This window comes from Microplitis demolitor, chromosome 9 (assembly GCF_026212275.2).
Source record: "Microplitis demolitor isolate Queensland-Clemson2020A chromosome 9, iyMicDemo2.1a, whole genome shotgun sequence".
Lineage (NCBI taxonomy): Eukaryota > Metazoa > Arthropoda > Insecta > Hymenoptera > Braconidae > Microplitis > Microplitis demolitor.
Window position 1 is genome coordinate 7,301,505 of NC_068553.1, and position 19,849 is coordinate 7,321,353.

A 19,849-nucleotide genomic window follows, 5' to 3' on the forward strand; every position below is an offset into this window, starting at 1 on the left:
TAATAGTAATATCAGCAAACACCTCATCGCAATTTTCTATTTGTTCTTTTTTTAATATTATGGGAAAAACAAATTTTTTTTTTTTCAAATTCGGAATTTTCGTGACTTTTCAATGGATCAATGGATAAAATTCATGGCCTAGATTTCATAGAAAATCAAACGCTTCGCTAATAAAGTATTTCATAATATATCTAATTTGTCCAAGTCATTCAAGGTCAAAGACGAATTCATATAAAGTTACAACATTATTCAATTTCTTCGGTAAAAATATCAGTTTTACCACGAAATGTTATAGGGTCTCTTTTGTAGATTATAATATTTCTCTTATATTATCTCTCACAATGTTTACAAAATTTTAAAATGCTCTTTACTTACTTGCACTTAGGCGTCAATTTTTTTTGAAAAATCATGTTTTGAGTGATTTTGATAGATTATATAACTGCAAAATAGTAAATTTTTTAACTAAAAGATATCTCTTCACTATTTTCAAAATCATTTTAGAAAACCTACATTCCTATTCAAGATAAATTTCCCTATTAGTGATATTTATTTTCGCTTAACAGTAATTGACTTTTTTACAACATTCTCTGTTCAGAAATGATTGATATTAACAATTCTAGATTTTTTCCCAATAGCTAGTAAGAATAAACTTTTAGATTTATTTTTCTGAATATGTGAAGTTTCCAAAGTGGAAGACCACTCGAATAATAAATATTAATGAGTTCAGAATACTATGTAAAAGTCAAAATTTACAAACTCTATATTTTAAGAGTTGAAGTAGTGTTTTTCACGTTAATTACGGATCATTATTTTTTCGTTGACACGGCATTTGGAAAATCATTCAAAATCATTAAAAATCGTCAATTTTTTAGATTTCTGTGAAAATTTGATTTTTTGAATTCAAGTGCATCTGTATTATGTTGCACTTTAGTGAGTGAAGTCTCAAGAATGCATTAAATGTAAGTAAATAATTTTATTCAAGTCACATTCTTTTCATGTCCATCGATCAAAAATGTAATCATAAATAATTCACCCCATAAGTATTTTCTATTAACAATGTACGGTATAATTAAAGTGATAAAATTATTTCTCTACTTAAAAGGCAATATATCATTTGACTGCTTTTCTAAAAAATTAGTGTTGTACAGTGAGACTATTTTTTTCTGAAAACTTACAGAAAATGATTGATTATGAAAATTATTTTTTTTATTTCATTTTAAAAATTAATACTGTATAACAATACAAATATAAAATAAAAACAAGAAAAAAAGTGAGCAAAAGAAAAAGATTCTAATATAAGAGTAAACTCACCTTGTTGGCAGAGTAGTCTTCAGAAATATAATTATCGGAATATGAAAGTAGAAGTATATATACACAGTCGCTATCAGACTTGTGGCCTTCAAAAATTCAAGTTCACAGAATATACACCACTCGCTGGTCCATTGACCTTTGCGCTCTCTCATTAGTAAAACCAGCTTTATACTTTACGGTTCGAACAAAAAAATGGTCGTTAAATAGATATTGAACATAAAGAATCTTAACATATTTAAACAGTTGATTTTGTTATTTTTAGAGTTTATTACAAGCCCGGTTTAAAAAATCTTACTGAATTCAATAGATTCTTATAAATTCCCATAGAAATTTTATAAGAATAAATGAATTTCATGAGGACATTCTTTGCAGACAACTTAATTCCCTAGAAGTTATTTTTATTTTAATGTCAAGCTCTTAAAATCGATCAGAAAACTATTTCTTGTATGAGCTTGACATTAAAATTAAAATAACAAGAATGCAATGTGGAATTCGAATAAGCTTCATGAAAATAACTTTTAGGGAATAATATTGTCTACAAAAAAGGTCCTATGATATTTTGTAATAGGTCTGATAGTTTAGCCGGAAAACTAAAAAGATTTCAAAATTGAATATGAATTCGACTTCAACCTTAAATAACTTTTGAACAAATAGATTTATCAAAAAATGATAAGAAACTTTTTTTGTAGAGCATTCAATTACCTACAAAAATATGCCTGTCAATTATTCCTATGATACATCGTTAGCTACTGATAAAAATCAGAAGACGAAAAAAATTTTTTTTCCTCGTTATTCTTATGGAAAATAGAAAAGTGCAATGCGGAACCTATTAATGTTAATAGTAAGAGCTCTTATTTTCACATACGTCTTTTTTTATCTAAACGAAACTTTTGAACCTGTTTGCAAAAAAAAAAAAAAATTATTATTTTTTGAATCACTCTAATATATATATATATATATATATATATATATGTATATATATATATATATATATATATATATATATATATATATATATATATTTTAATACCAAACCAGATACCTACTGTTTTTTCTACTCTTTCGAAGTTCTAGTCTCTTAGAATTTTATGTAGGATAACATATTTCAGCGGTAGCGAAATAAGGGGTGACAACCTGACATATCTTCTATTAAGAATTAAAAGTAGAAAGGTAAGTAAAATATAAAAAAATAATATTGTTATTATTTCCTCGGTGCTAAAAATGTATAAAAAAATAATTCTCGATGAATTAAAACCAAAGCTAACAAAAATATTGATGTTTTCTTGGTGGCCAATGTAAATAGAGTTAGGGGTTGTTCACCCTCTAAACTTGATTTTTCGAAAAAACTCAAAAACACGTATCCTGTACTTTTTTTCCTCTTTCGATCACCGTTTGTTTTGTTAAAATCCAATGAATAGTTTTTTTTTTTTATAACAGTTGTGTGAATTTCAACACTTATAACTTTTGTTCGATTAATTTTTTCATTATAACACCAATGGCACTTTTCATTATTTTTCACTCCGAAAATGATGCCGTTGGTCCCATTCGATTATTCAAACTGCAAGTATGCGAAACTTGCAAAACACTCCTTTGGAGCCTAAACTTTGAGGGGTGGTTTGACCCCCTAGATATGTTTTTCCGCAGGTAAAAAAAATACGTGTCCCTTAGATTTCAACGGAGAACGTTCGGAGATGAGACAAGCGAGACGACTACTAAAGAACCTGAAGGAAAAGGACAAGGAAACTTACCAAGAATAAAATTCAGGTATTCAATTAAATTAATTTTCTAGGCCTAGGCCAGAATTTTAATTTAATCAAAGTTCTTAGTCGTTCGTGGGGGTAATCCGCGTCTAGGCATTAGTAAAGTAATTAATCGTGAATTCGTTAAATTAAAATTAAGCCAGACGTTTGTCTAACCGGATCCAGGCCCATTAGCCGGATTCAGAGCGTCGTTCATAATTCCAGGCCACTGCCGGAATTATTGCGTCTTAGAAATTTCTAGGCCTATTGTGTACAACACAAGCCAGATATTTCATGGTCTAGTCCGTGTTAAAGTGAAATTATTTATCAATTAAAATATATATTTAAATTATTTAAATTCAGAAAATTTTAAATAAATTACATCAATAAATAAACCGATAAATAATTTAATAAACGGTTGATAAAATTTTCCGAGGTATATTAATTATTTAATAAGTAAGATTAGTAATATAAGTTAATTAATAAAATTACCGTAAATGAAATAGTAATAAGTAAAAATGAAGGCTGAAAAGAAAGAAGTTAAATAAGTAGAAATAAAGATGGTGGAACTTTGAGTGAAGTGAAAATCGGGTAACGGAGTCCCCAGTAAACACATTGACGTAAATTTGACATCAGCGTGATTTTACGCTATGTCACAATTTACGTAAGATATAAGTCACGAATGAGTAAGGTGTAACTCATTATTTCACACTTTTTTACGTAAGATTATGATGTAAAACTAATGATGTAAATGTGATGTTTGTGTGACACTTAATGACGTCAGTATGACATATGGGTGATGTCAAAATCATCAATCCGGAAAAAATATTTGTGAAAAAAAAAAAAAAAAAGAAATAAATAAATAAATAAATATCGAATTTTTTATTTGATTATAACCGCGCGAACGCATCACAAATTCAGAAGTACGAATTGATAGCAGTAAATAATGAAAAAATCTTGGGAGTCTGCTGGGTTCGAACACAGCTCCTCTTGGCTGGTAGTCCTGAACGTTGATCACTGGTCATGAGAGTTCAAGTCTTGTTCTTAATTGATGTATTTAGAGTGAAATGCCGGTAAAGACAGAGTTCATAAGTTTTCGTGATGGATTTTTACAAAATTTAAAAAAACTCCATGAACTTCTATGAAATTTTATAAAAATAATATTTGTCGGCCTCGATGATAATTATGAAAAATTATATAAAAATTTATTAAGTTTCTTCAAATTTTTTAATTTTCTGTTGTGATGTCAAATTTAAAAAATCTTATATAAAATTTTGCGAAACATTAAATAATTTCACAAAATTGTATGAAATTCAATCGATTGAAAAATTGCAATACTACACTTTACAATCTTAATATCAAAAAAGTTCAAACTTTCGTCATATTTTCTTTTTCATCCTCAATGATATTTTCGGTATGTCATCTAAAAAAATAAAGTTACTTGTTTTATGCTCACGCAAATATTTTAATCTAAAACGTCTGAAATCTATTATCGAGTTTATCGATTGCTTTGGCCACAAAAATGTTCGACATTTAGTTGTTATTTTTACACATTTTTTTAAATTTATTCTATGATTGTTTTATTTTAATAAATAGAAGATAAAAACACTATGACTCAGAAATTACATCAGCATTGCATAAAATACTGACTTGTCACTGATGTAAAGATATGATTTAAGAGTGACATCCATATTACGTATAACCGTGACTTTGCTACTGACATAAATGTATGATTTTAAAATTACGTCATTATCATATACAATAATGACTTTATTACTACGTAACAATGTGATGTAAATTTGATGTCAAGCGTACGTAATATATAAGTCATAACTGTGACGTCATGCAAGAGTCATGATTACATCAATATGATGTCAAGTTTTTACATCATATTAAAGTCATGTAGAACGTCACATTGACATCAAATTTACATAAGATGTCGTGACATTTCGATGACCTACGTATGACGTCGAAACAAGGTCATGTGTTCACTGAGTTATGTTGAGTACGGATAAAAACTCGAAGTATTTACTATTGTGATTCCGGATCGATGTTAAGTTTAAAAATTAACGACTAGTTATTGAAAAGGAGTAAAATTAAAATTAATTAATTAATAATAATCATTTTTCTAAACTTTAATTAATTTATTTATTGAAAAGCGTGGCGGGAACGGCCATATTAAAATCAGTGTGGGTGAATAAAAGTCTAGGGGACTTGAGTGAGTGTGTACGTGTACTGATCACGTAAATCAAATTTTAATGGAAAATATTGCAATAAATAATTAATTCGTCAGGTAAAACGATTTTAATTAAAATTATGATTTTAAAATTATAAATCGAAACGTAGTTGGCAGAATTAACTTGCGTGCGTGTGTGTGTGAAATTCCGAAAGTAGTTGGCTAATTAGGTTTAAGAAATTTGGTCGTCAAACGTAATTGATAAAGGTGTATAGGGTATAAAGGTCAAAAGGTTTATAAGGAATAAGGTTTATATTATAAGGTCATAAGGTATAAAGGTTTATAAGGTATAAGGTTTATTAAATTATAAGGTTTTATTTACAAGGTTTGTAAAATAAATAAAGGTGAAAATTGTGATATTAAATAAATCTAATTTATTTATATAATTGTCCTTCCTCTTCTTCTTACAATTAATATTTACACCAACCCTGAACATTAAGAACCGGTTCTGGAAGACCGTTTAATACTTCCAGTGGCGCCCTTAAAAAAAAATTTAAGGACGACCAAAGTAACAGTACCCCTGTTATAGGTTTTTTTAATTTGTTCCAGTTCATCGATAAAACTACTCCAGGTCTTCTCATACATCATGGAAGTATATTGAAAAGGCTTATCGAATTGACAAAAATAGAACAACGGGCTTCAGAATAACAAAACTCACAGATGAACACATTTATGAGAAGAAAATACGGAAAATGAGAGTTCTTTCTGCTGCACAAATTAGTAGCGTCACTACTTCCAACTTAATTAAGACTCTGATCGATTCTGCAGATAATTGATTTTCTATATTGTGTTTTGGTTTCTTTTTTACACCTTTTTCATTTTTAAAAATAACATATTTATTCAAATTTGCGTAGAACGGACTGACGTTTTAAATTTCGACCAATCACATATCTATGTTTAAATCTCGCCTCTAATTGGCGCATGCGTCTCTTCTTTTAAATCTATTGATCGTGAAGAACGGAGACTTGTTCTCCATGTCATTAGGCTATAGTCAGTCCCATTGGACCTGCTTATACTAATAAAATGTAGACACTATATAGACACACTTTTATGTGTCACAAACGGTAGTGGTTTCATCATCATTTTTATTTTATCATGCTTGTTTTCAGATCCTATCATGACAACCGATGGAGAGCAAAGATTAGAATGAGAGGCATTATTTGCTGCCGAAATTTTACGGTTTTGTAATGATTTGTTTGATTCCATGAATGGCTCTCCTTCTCATGAAAAAGACACTGCTCCACTGCGCTGTAATATTCATGGTAACAGTCCACATCATGGTTTCTGGACGTACAGCAAGCTCTTTTTAACTAATATACTCTTTTTGGATCCCAAAAATGAAAAAAAAAAAAAATTTGAGTGATTGGTATAAAAAATCGAAAAATAACGATATCGAAAAAGTTATTTTTTTAAAATTGTTCTTCTCTACGACGGAACTATGGATCTGCCATCATTTTTTATAGAATCTTGATATTTGAATTACTTTTTGTAGTTTTAAAGTATGAAAAAAGCACTTTTTTCGGTTTTTTTTTCGAAATTTTCGTGGCAAAATTGTTGCGAGTCTTCAATTATTTTTTTTTTAAAAAGAATGAACAATAGAACAAATGAAAAATAAAACATCCCAATATCATAATTAGACAATTTTTTATGAATTTAAAAAAAAAATAATGATATCGACAAATTTTTTTGCGACCCTTCAATTATGTTTTTTCTTAAAGAGAGTGAAAAGTAGAACAAATTAAAAAAAAAACGTCTCAATATTATAATTAAAAACTTTTTCATGAATTTAAGAAAAAAATAAAAAAATAATGATATCGACACAATTTTTTTTTTTTTAAATTGTTCATATTTTCAGCGGATTCATGAGTATGTGATTAAAAATTAATAAATAATGATATCGACACATTTTTTTTTTTAAAGTTTTTGACATGTTTTATACTTCATCAACTATCAATATCACAAAAAATTTAAAAGCATCCGATATCGACTGGCGCTAGTAGTGGTTTTTTTCGTTATTCTCCAATAAGATTGAATATCAAATTTGAAAATTTATACGTAGCGGTTTATAATATATATAATTTATATTTCATATTAATTATAATTTATCCCAGTGAACACACCAACGTTACAATGATATCACATCTAGAGAACATGTAACGTAACAAAGTCAACGTAAATTTTACATTCTGATTATATAAATTATAATGTAAATGGTACGTCAAATTTGTGACGTAAATGTGACATTAAGATTACATGCATATTACTGACTGAGTGATATCAATTTCATCTCTCTGGTATTGATGAAATGAAAAATATGTTAGAAACTTTAGCATGTGATGTTAAATCACTCTAAGATGAAAATAAGAAAATTCACTCGGATCTAGCTATGCACAAAGGAGATTATTAAAAAACTGCTGCTGATGTGTTCTCAGTAAAGAAAACTATTAATAAAATTGAATCGGAGGTAACGTCTCATGGTTCTTGTCTGAAGATAGTGGAAGACATAATTTCGGCTGAAATTTCCTCTGCAAACTCATCAATTGATCGTTCGTTAATTTTACGCTTAGAGTGTCAAAGTGTTGCTAACCAGCTTGTTATTACGGGTATACCCGAGAATGAGAATACGATTAGATCAAAAGAACTTCTTTCTAATGTTATTCCTGCATTAGCAGAGGCTTTAAATGTTAAACTAGATTCAGATAAAATTATAAATGCTCAGCGAATGGGGAAGAAATCAATCAACTTGGACACACCTGATGTGAGTCAAGTTAGATATCGTGCCATATTAGTTGAACTTACATCATCCTCGAAGTGCAGCCAAATAATTGAAAGAAGAAAGAATATTAATCTTGTAGCGGCTCAAATTGATTCTAATCTGCCTGATTGTAAAGTAAACGTTAATCACCGTTTACCACGTGAACTTTATCGACTACGAGAAGAAGTTAAAAAGAATTTTCCAGATATTGAGAACAAACATATTTGGATGAGTAACGGTGCTGTATTCATAAGGAAAGACTCAACATCTAAACCTCATAAAAATATTACCTCATACGAACTTAGCGTCGATGAATTTATAACTCACTTTAGATATCAACTCTATTCATATTTCAACAACGACAACAAGTTCACCGGCTCAGAAAGCTCGAGATATTATTTCGTCAGAGCCGATAATAAATATATGTCACCTTAATGCGCAATCAATATCATCAAATATTGATGAATTTAGAGATTTTTTAAAACATAATCCATATAGTATAATAGCTGTAGTTGAGTCGTGGCTGAATGAGTCTATTTCAGATGTTCAAATTGCAATGCCATCATATTCTATTCTGAGGGTTGATCGTCGTAGAGAACTGGAGGTGGAGTTATGTTATATATACGAGTTGGGCTCTGTGTGCGTCTACTGGCTTCATCATCAGCCTTGCCAAATGGAGGTGTGCCAGAATTTCTAATAGCTGAAGGCTGGAGTCAAAATCAGTCAAAAATTCTGATCGCTGTTATGTACAAACCACCTAGAGCAGGCTTTTTAGAATTATTTCAAGAAAAATTAGCAAGTTTTGTTAAGCATTACCGATTTGCTTGTATACTTGGAGATTTCAATACGAATCTCCAGACTGTTAGTAGTGAATCTACTGAGCTAATAGAAATGTTTTCATCTCAAAAATTAAGAATTGTTCCGCTGGAGCCTACCCACCATACCAGAACTTCGAATACTACAATTGATGTGTGTGCAGTAAGCAATTTATCTTCATTGACTGCTTGGAGTCAATCAAAACAGCCATTTCTATCGAGACATGACATGATGTACATTTCGGTTAAATACAATATGTTACGAAATATTCAAAACATTTGCTCATATAGGCCATTAAAGAATATAATAATGGAAGATGCTTTCAATTTCTGGTCTCTTCATGATAATGACACGTATAATAATCAACCAAATATGGATTGTAAACTAAGTGTATTTAATTCCTTTCTTGAAGACCTATTAAGTGAAGTCGCACCAATAAAAACAATTATAGTAAACCCAGTAAAAGCTCCGTGGATAGATAACAACTTACGACTTCTAAGAAGGCAACGAGATTCTTGTTATCGCGCTTCTCGAAGATATGGCTCAAACACGCTATTTGAAAAATATGTTTACTTGAGAAGGAAATTTAAACACAAGTTATCAGCAGCAAAGAATAATTACTTACAAAAGAAATTTGAAATGGCACACAATACGAGAGTTTTCTGGAAAGAAATAGATAATTTAGGACTAACAAATAAGGGATCTCAAGTCCACCATGTGCCATTAATTTCGCCAATGGATCTGAATAGATATTTTGCATCGGTTTCGTCGAAGAACAGACTACCTAGCTTTAAAGATTGTGTTTTTGGTGAATATTGTAGCTTGTCAGGTGATGTGCAGTTCAATTTAAGTGAGGTTAATTCAACTAGTGTAAAAAAAGCCATTTCGCGAGTTACCACTCGTGCAAGTGGCCTTGATGGCTTCTCAATTGAAGTAAATAAGGTACTTCAAGATATCCTGCTACCATATATTTTAGATATTTGTAATAATTCTATCTTAGATTGTGCATACCCTGCGTTATAGAAAATTGCTTTAGTTAAACCACTGCGGAAAGTGCGGCATCCGTCATCGCCGTCTGAATATCGCCCAATATCAATATTATGTGCATTATCAAAAGTGCTTGAAAGACTCATTCATGACCATATTGTAAAATACTTAAATGACAATGACTTATTATACAAAAGACAAACAGGTTTTAGGGAGCATATGGGAACTCAGGCTGTTGTCCTGCGGTTTTCGGATGACATACTTCTTTTTTTTGATAATAAAGAAATTACTGTAGCTGTCAACTTTGATTTAACGAAAGCATTTGATACTGTTGATCATATTTTGTTATTGCAAAGACTGCACAAACTTGGTTTTTCAATTAACACTTTGATGTGGCTCCATTCATATCTTAGGGGTCGTTTACAAGCAGTATATTCAAATGACAAACGCTTTGATTGGGTCAGTATTAATTCCGGAGTTCCTCAGGGCAGCATACTGGGCCGTTTGCTCTTTTCATTGTTTATAAATAACCTGGGAGAAAGTATAAAATACTGTTCATATTTATTGTATGCAGATGATTTAGTGATATATGTAAGTTCTAAGCTAGCGAATATTGTAGATTGTATAAAACGATTAAATGAGGATATTGAGTGTATATTAAATTGGTGTACTCAAAGTAATCTAAAATTAAATAAATCGAAGACTAAGGCCATGTTTTTCGGTAATCGCATTAGTATTTCTAGAATCAATGAACTTATTGAAGATAAAGAAATTCAGATTATTGTTAATAATACCTTGATTGATATAGTCTCTTCACATAAATACTTAGGGATTACCTTTAATAGTAATATGTCTTGGAATCAACATATATCTAACATTAAAAAGCGCTCTGCATTTACATTACATAAAATTAGAATGAACGATACAAATTTAAGCTTGCAACTTAAGCGTCAACTTGTTATAAGTCTTGGATTTCCAATTTAGGATTATTGCGCATGTTTATTTACGTGTTTAAAAGCAGAACTAGATAATTCTTTAACTATACCGCTGAACAATTGTGTAAGATTTGTTTTACGTGTGCGGCGAGATGTTCACATTTCAAGACATAGAAGGTGTTAAGGATGGTTAAGACCAGATAGTCGAAGAGCGAAATTAATATTGTGTAAATTTTATAAAATTTTATGTCTTATGAGACCTAGTTTATTTAGTTCAGATTTAAAATTAAGGCCTAATATTGCGTCGCGATGAAATCCAAACAGAACTGATACGCTGCAAGTTCCTTTTGCACGTACAAATACATACTTTAATTCTTTTATTGTAACAGGTTGCAGACTTTGGAATGCATTACCACCGGATATTACGTTATCAGAAACTTTAGCTGAATTCAGAGAAAAATGTTATTTACATTTATTAGAAAGAGAGAAGAATGGGCTAGATTTACTGAGTGATCTTAATTAATTAGAGTTGATGTCTGTAAGATTGAAAGTAATCATAATTATTACTATCCTATAAGTTAATCGATTATATTACAAGTTAACTATTGTTTCAAAATAACCATTATTATTATTATTATTATTATTATTATTATTATTATTATTATTATTATTATTATTATTATTATTATTATTATTATTATTATTATTATTATTATTATTATTATTATTATTATTATTATTATTATTATTATTATTATTATTATTATTATTATTATTATTATTATTATTATTATTATTATTATTATTATTATTATTATTATTATTATTATTATTATTATTATTATTATTATTATTATTATTATTATTATTATTATTATTATTATTATTATTATTATTATTATTATTATTATTATTATTATTATTATTATTATTATTATTATTATTATTATTATTATTATTATTATTATTATTATTATTATTATTATTATTATTATTATTATTATTATTATTATTATTATTATTATTATTATTATTATTATTATTATTATTATTATTATTATTATTATTATTATTATTATTATTATTATTATTATTATTATTATTATTATTATTATTATTATTATTATTATTATTATTATTATTATTATTATTATTATTATTATTATTATTATTATTATTATTATTATTATTATTATTATTATTATTATTATTATTATTATTATTATTATTATTATTATTATTATTATTATTATTATTATTATTATTATTATTATTATTATTATTATTATTATTATTATTATTATTATTATTATTATTATTATTATTATTATTATTATTATTATTATTATTATTATTATTATTATTATTATTATTATTATTATTATTATTATTATTATTATTATTATTATTATTATTATTATTATTATTATTATTATTATTATTATTATTATTATTATTATTATTATTATTATTATTATTATTATTATTATTATTATTATTATTATTATTATTATTATTATTATTATTATTATTATTATTATTATTATTATTATTATTATTATTATTATTATTATTATTATTATTATTATTATTATTATTATTATTATTATTATTATTATTATTATTATTATTATTATTATTATTATTATTATTATTATTATTATTATTATTATTATTATTATTATTATTATTATTATTATTATTATTATTATTATTATTATTATTATTATTATTATTATTATTATTATTATTATTATTATTATTATTATTATTATTATTATTATTATTATTATTATTATTATTATTATTATTATTATTATTATTATTATTATTATTATTATTATTATTATTATTATTATTATTATTATTATTATTATTATTATTATTATTATTATTATTATTATTATTATTATTATTATTATTATTATTATTATTATTATTATTATTATTATTATTATTATTATTATTATTATTATTATTATTATTATTATTATTATTATTATTATTATTATTATTATTATTATTATTATTATTATTATTATTATTATTATTATTATTATTATTATTATTATTATTATTATTATTATTATTATTATTATTATTATTATTATTATTATTATTATTATTATTATTATTATTATTATTATTATTATTATTATTATTATTATTATTATTATTATTATTATTATTATTATTATTATTATTATTATTATTATTATTATTATTATTATTATTATTATTATTATTATTATTATTATTATTATTATTATTATTATTATTATTATTATTATTATTATTATTATTATTATTATTATTATTATTATTATTATTATTATTATTATTATTATTATTATTATTATTATTATTATTATTATTATTATTATTATTATTATTATTATTATTATTATTATTATTATTATTATTATTATTATTATTATTATTATTATTATTATTATTATTATTATTATTATTATTATTATTATTATTATTATTATTATTATTATTATTATTATTATTATTATTATTATTATTATTATTATTATTATTATTATTATTATTATTATTATTATTATTATATAATAATATCATATAATAATATAATCATATAATAAATAATCATATATGATATAATAATATAATAATATCATCATCATCATCATCATCATCATCATCATCATCATCATCATCATCATCATCATCATCATCATCATTATATGTAACTTAATAATTGTAGATTTATGATCATATGGAGCAGCAGCTTCCTGATCGATAATTTAATAAATAAAAAATAAATAAATAAGTGACATTATCTTGGTGATTCTATTTAATCGTCATATTTACATCACAATGTACTGTTTCGGATCTGTTCATACTGTTACAGCATTCTTACATAAAAAATAGTTATATTTATTTTACATCGAAAAATTTCATCACATTTATGTAAAAAATTTTATTTTAAAATGATGTTCGTTTTTCGACGGCGTTGCGATAGAAAGGGTTATGAATAAAAAGTATGTATTTGTAATAATTAATATTTTTGCATTGTATTTATGTAAAAACTAATATTTAACACTGAAACGCTTTGAGGTTTATGTCGAATCGATGGAGTAAACGTTTTTATTAATTTATATAAATTTACATCTGTATCTTCATTTGCTTATAAATATATTTATTTTGTTATTGGAGATTTTCTCTGTTTTTTTTTTATTTTTATTGTTATTATTCATATTGATTAAATTAAATACAAATAAATTACGATAAAAATAATTTTGAAATAATTATTTACAAGCAGGCGGAAAAAATTAATAAAGTGTCTGATGTGAGTGCATGCAGTTGCTGCACAATAAATATTTGGTAGTTCAGGAATCCACCACTGAGATATTCGTGGGCGCGCAAATTATTTCGCCAAAGATACATGCGATCCACCTTTTATCCCCTAATCGAATGCACATTCGAGGTAACCAGTACAACGAATACATTTTTGTCGTATCGACCCATATAGGACGATACTTGAATAAAAACAAAATATTTCAGTATTGGAAAAAATAAACAAAAATAAGAACTTGGAGATTTTTAAATATTTATTAAAAAGAAATATACTTTCGTATAAAAAAATGTATGTATGTTTTTCAGCCAATAAATTAAATATTAATATCTCATATCTTTTCTTTATGATCTTAATTTTTTTTAATATTACAATTATAATTTCTAGCGCATCAAAGTGCTTTGTACAATTTAATAGAAAATGATGTCACTTAGAGATCACTGTTCTATAACCTCAACGTAAAATTTGCATTTCTTCATGGCTTCTATGTTATGTAAATATGATATTTAAGTAACATCACCGCTAAATAATCAATGTAACATGGACGTGACATTAATATCACATTTACGTTTACTATGTTACGTAACAATGTTACGTAAATGAGTGTGAAATTTTGACATACCTGTTATGAAGATTGGATGTACTTGTGACTTACGATTTTACGTAACCGAAAGTTTTCATTCTAGAAATGTGACATTCCTGTTACGTGGATGTGTTCACTGGGATATAAAGTTATGCCGATTGTCATTCGTGTAAAACAGTGTTATTGGTGGTGTTTCTTAATTACTTAGTGATAAAAACATTCATAACGGGCATAGTTATTTTATACAAGGATCAATATACATCTGTCTATATTATACGTTGATCTGATCAATATAATTATATGAATTACAATGTCGTGTAGAGGTTGTGAAGTTAAACTAGGAACTGCTACACAAATTTTTAATGATCGATCGAAAACAATTGAATTTATGATGCAACATAATGCAGTTTTTAATTCTATTACTTGTCCAAATTATTCGGAAGAATGTGTTTTGAATGAAAAACGTTATTGTGAAGATGTCAAAGAAGAACATCAAAAACTATAAACAAAAAAGTAATTGTTTCGCGTTGCTATTTCAAACTATCATTCCAAACCCGTGAAAAGTGAATCATACATGGCCATGCATGGCCGTATATGGCTCATATATGAAGCATATATGGTCATACGTGGACATACAAACTTTTTTAATACAGTTATAACGTTCTCTACTATTTCACGCGTCCCACGGCGGAGTGTGGTTGGCGCTCAATAGCCGTTATGGCTCTCCGTTGGTTGGAAAACTAAAAAATAAAATAAGACCAGAAACAAATGTCCCACCTGGAGATATCCTGAATCTCCCTGGACTAGCTGCTCTGCTCAGGCTGGGTTAGACAACCTAGTTGGGCGCCAGTTCGTGTGCCCCACGAACAAATTTAATTTGACAATCACAACGGAGACAAATGAAAATGAAATTAAAATAAATAACAGGATAGTGATTTCAGATTTAGGAATAAGGATAGCAAGAAAAGATAGCAGTAGTTAAAATAATAAAGTTAAATAAATACCGGGTTGATGACCATTTGTTTTTTAATTATCAATTAGTTAATTAATTAAGCCACTATATCGCATATTCACATAAATAATAGTCGGAACAATAATAGTAGCTCACTGACAAACAATAATAATACTAGTATGCGTATATAAAATTCAAATAATAATAATACTACATAAACAATAAATGTATTATAAAACACATCTGGTAATAATTAATATTTCACTCGCACGTGAACATAAGTAATTTCAGTTAAATTATTTCCAGTAAACTTTCGCAGTAAATTCCACTGGTGAATTTACGGTATTTCAAAATAATATTATTCTGGACGCAAATAATAAAATAAATACCACGTCTTGGGTAAAATAATTATGAATGGTATTTATACCTTGATCACTCTCGCGTGATAATTAAATAATACCTTAATAGTTCAGACTAAAATTAATAAAAATAATAACTCAAGTTGACAACAACCAATCCTCATACTAATAATAATTCATAACTCAAATTAATAATAATTCATCACTCAAATTAATAATAATTCATAACTAATACTCAAATAAATAATAATTAATAACTCAAATTAATAATAATTCATCACTCAAATTAATAATAATCCATAAATAATACTCAAATAAATAATAATTAATAACTCAAATTAATAATCATCAATACGCAAATCACTAGCAATTCATAACCAATACGCAAATAAATAATAATTAAAACTCAAATGAATAATAGTCAATACTCAGATTAGTACTTAATAACTCAGCATTCTGTAATACATGTATATATACATAAATGACTATCGAAAACCCAGTCGCATATGTTTTGTCATCACGTGACATAAAATAATAATTATAGCAAAATATTTCCAAAATAAATATTCGGTATTCAAAATAATAATAAGTATTTGCGATCAAAAATTAATCATTCACTGGGCTCGATTATTACTCAGTTCATTATATGCCTGTAAAATTCTACCAATAAACACTCATCAACTACGTGATATTCACACGCTTACAAATGGCCACCAACGCGGGACGGCAAAGTTACACGCCAATGAATTACCAAAGGTACTTACAGTCGTCGTTGGATAATACCCGGCGAACAGGATTCATCGTTATTATTAACAAATAACGAAAAAATCAATTATTAATTGAGTACACTAAGGATGCCGATTCAAATGGCACTGTTAATTAAATATTTCTGCACTAACTCAACTAGCTTTGAAAAATAACTTGTATTATGCAGCAGCACACCTTGCCCGTACAATTGTTTATCCACGTCTGACCATAGCAGCACGTGAGTTTCATGCCGGCCCCTCGACCGGCCATATTGTATATTTGCATCTCATTTTAGCCAATGGAAAACTATCTCTGTCTCATGTTAATTTCAAATAATACCAACGACCACGTACCCGATGTCAATTTTGTAACTTCGCCAATTCCCGACGTCAAATGCCCAGTTACTTCTCATTTTAATAATTAACAGTAGTATAAATTGCCAAATCAATTAATGGCTTATGCATGGTCATTCTAAATTTTATTTATAATATAATAAATTTGTTGATGACAACTGTTGCGTCGCCACGCATGCGCCGACCAACCATAATAGCTACAAGCATATAAGTAAAATGAATAATTATCGCCCAGCCTCATAAAATATACTTGTAAAATCAACATGATCAGTAATTTTTGCTGACTTCAGCGCAGTTTTCACCTAATAAATTAATTAAGTACAAGTAGTGTAATAATTAAAATAAAATTTTACATATAAACAAAATAATCATAATATTAATGAGTGTAGAGACGTGTGAGCAGCGTGTGCTGCCATCTGTTGCTCACCGACCTGATGTAAGACTGCCGCGATATTTAAATATCATGACACAGTCATACATGGCCATATACAGTCATACAAAACCATGTATGGCCATAAATAGCCTTTTATGACTGTATATGACCATATATGACTTATATGACTATGTATGACTGTATATGGCCGTGTATGACTGTATTAAAAAAGTTTGTATGTCCACGTATGGCCATCCATGCTCCATGTATGGCCATATATGCTCCATGTATGATTGATTTTTCATGGGAATGCACGCCTCCAACGCTCATCACGTAAAAAATGAATCATACATGGCCATGTATGGTCATATATGGCCATGCCTGGACAATTTTCATACATGGCCACGTATGGAGCATTCATACATGGCCATGTCCCAGTGAACACATCAACGTAACAGGAATGTCACATTTATAGAATGAAAACTTTCGGTTACGTAAAATCGTAAGTGACAAGTACATCCCATCTTCATAACATGTATGTCAAAATTTCACACTCATTTACGTAACATTGTTATATAGCGGTGATTTTACTTGAATATCATATTTACATAACACAGAAGCCATGAAGAAATACAAATTTTACGTTGAGGTTATAGAACAGTGATCTCTAAGTGACATCATTTTCTATTAAATTGTACAAAGCACTTTTATGCGTTAGAAATTATATTTGCAATATTAAAAAAAAATAAAATCATAAAGAAAAGATATGAGATATTAATATTTAATTTATTGGCTGAAAAACATACATACATTTTTTTATACGAAAGTATATTTCTTTTTAATAAATATTTAAAAATCTCCATGTTATTTTTGTTTATTTTTTCCAATACTGAAATATTTTGTTTTTATTCAAGTATCGTCCTACATGGGCCGCTACGACAAAAATGTATCCGTTGTACTGGTTACCTCGAATGTGCATTCGATTAGGGATGAAAGGTGGATCGCATGTATCTTTGGCGGAACAATTTGCGCGCCCACGAATATCTTAGCGGTGGATTCCTGAACTATCAAATATTTATTGTGCAGCAACTGCATGCTCTCACGTCAGACACCTTATTAATTTTTTCCGCCTGCTTGTAAATAATTATTTTCATCGTTATTTATTTGTATTTAATTGGATCAATAAGAATAATAACAATAAAAATTTAAAAAACCAAAGAAAATGTCCAATAATAAAATAAATATATTTATAAGCAAATGAAAATACAGATGTAAATTTATATAAATTGATAAAAACGTTTACTCCGTCGATTCGACATAAACCTCAGCGCATTCCAATGTTAAATATTAGTTTTTACATAAATAAAATACAAAAATATTAATTATTACAAATACGTACTTTTTATGCATAACCCTTTCTATCACAATGCCGTCGAAATACGTACATCATTTAAAAGTAAAATTTTTTACATAAATGTGATGAAATTTTTTGATGTCAAATGGATATGACTATTTTTTTATGTAAGAGTGCTGTAATGGTATGAACAGATCGGAAAAATTACATTGTGATGTAAATGTGACGATAAAATAGAATCACCAAGATTACGTCACTCATAAGTCGATTTTGTTACGTAATTTTGGGGTAATATCTAGAATGTATAGCTAATGTTAGTATGCGATATAAATATAACGTCACATTAAGGTCACCAATGTGATATCACTCAGTCAGTAACATGCATGTAATCTTAATGTCACATTTATGTCACAAATTTGACGTACCATTTACATTATAATTTATATAATCAGCATGTAAAATTTACGTTGACTTTGTTACGTTACATGTTCTATAGATGTGATATCACTGTTACGTTGGTGTGTTCACTGGGGTATGATTCATTTTTCACGGGAACTCATACTTGGTTTGCAAACGTACGACTCACCCCAGAAAAATGTTGCTCATTTATAACACAATATCTGTTGTTAAATCCGCCTCACCAATAATATTAAATTGATGAGTTGTATATAGCATCAGCAACATTTTGTAATTGGAGTGGATTCATACGAGAAGTTTGAGAGTACTGTGTGTATGAAAATACTTCTACGAAAATCAGCGGCCGCAATAAAACGGTTAAAATTGACGAGGCAAAATTTGGAAAGCGCAAATATAATTGGGGTAGAGTCATCGAAGGGCCGTGGATTTCTGGCGGAATTGAGCGGGAGTCAAAATCATTTTTCATGATTCCAGTTCCAGATCGGAAACAAGAAACTCTTTTGAAAATAATTAAAGAAAAAATTTGACCTGGGACTACAATTATTTCCGATTGCTAGAAAGCATACGATTGTCAAGAAAAAGAAGGTAAATTAATTTTATTGGTTTT

General features: G+C 27.1%; 1 protein-coding gene across 2 annotated transcripts in view; it reads right to left on the reverse strand.

Moving 5' to 3' along the window:
• Positions 1-16,950, reverse strand: part of LOC103573659 (endochitinase) — a 55,950-nt gene extending 39,000 nt beyond the window's left edge. Inside the window, exon 1 of one of the 2 annotated variants that reach the window (XM_053741934.1) lies at positions 16,763-16,950. The gene's annotated coding sequence lies outside the window, so the exon portion shown is untranslated. Of the gene's footprint in view, positions 1-1,311; positions 1,383-16,762 lie in introns of those variants that run through there. The other variant, XM_053741935.1, reaches the window with a different exon arrangement.
• Positions 16,951-19,849: the final 2,899 nt, after the last annotated feature.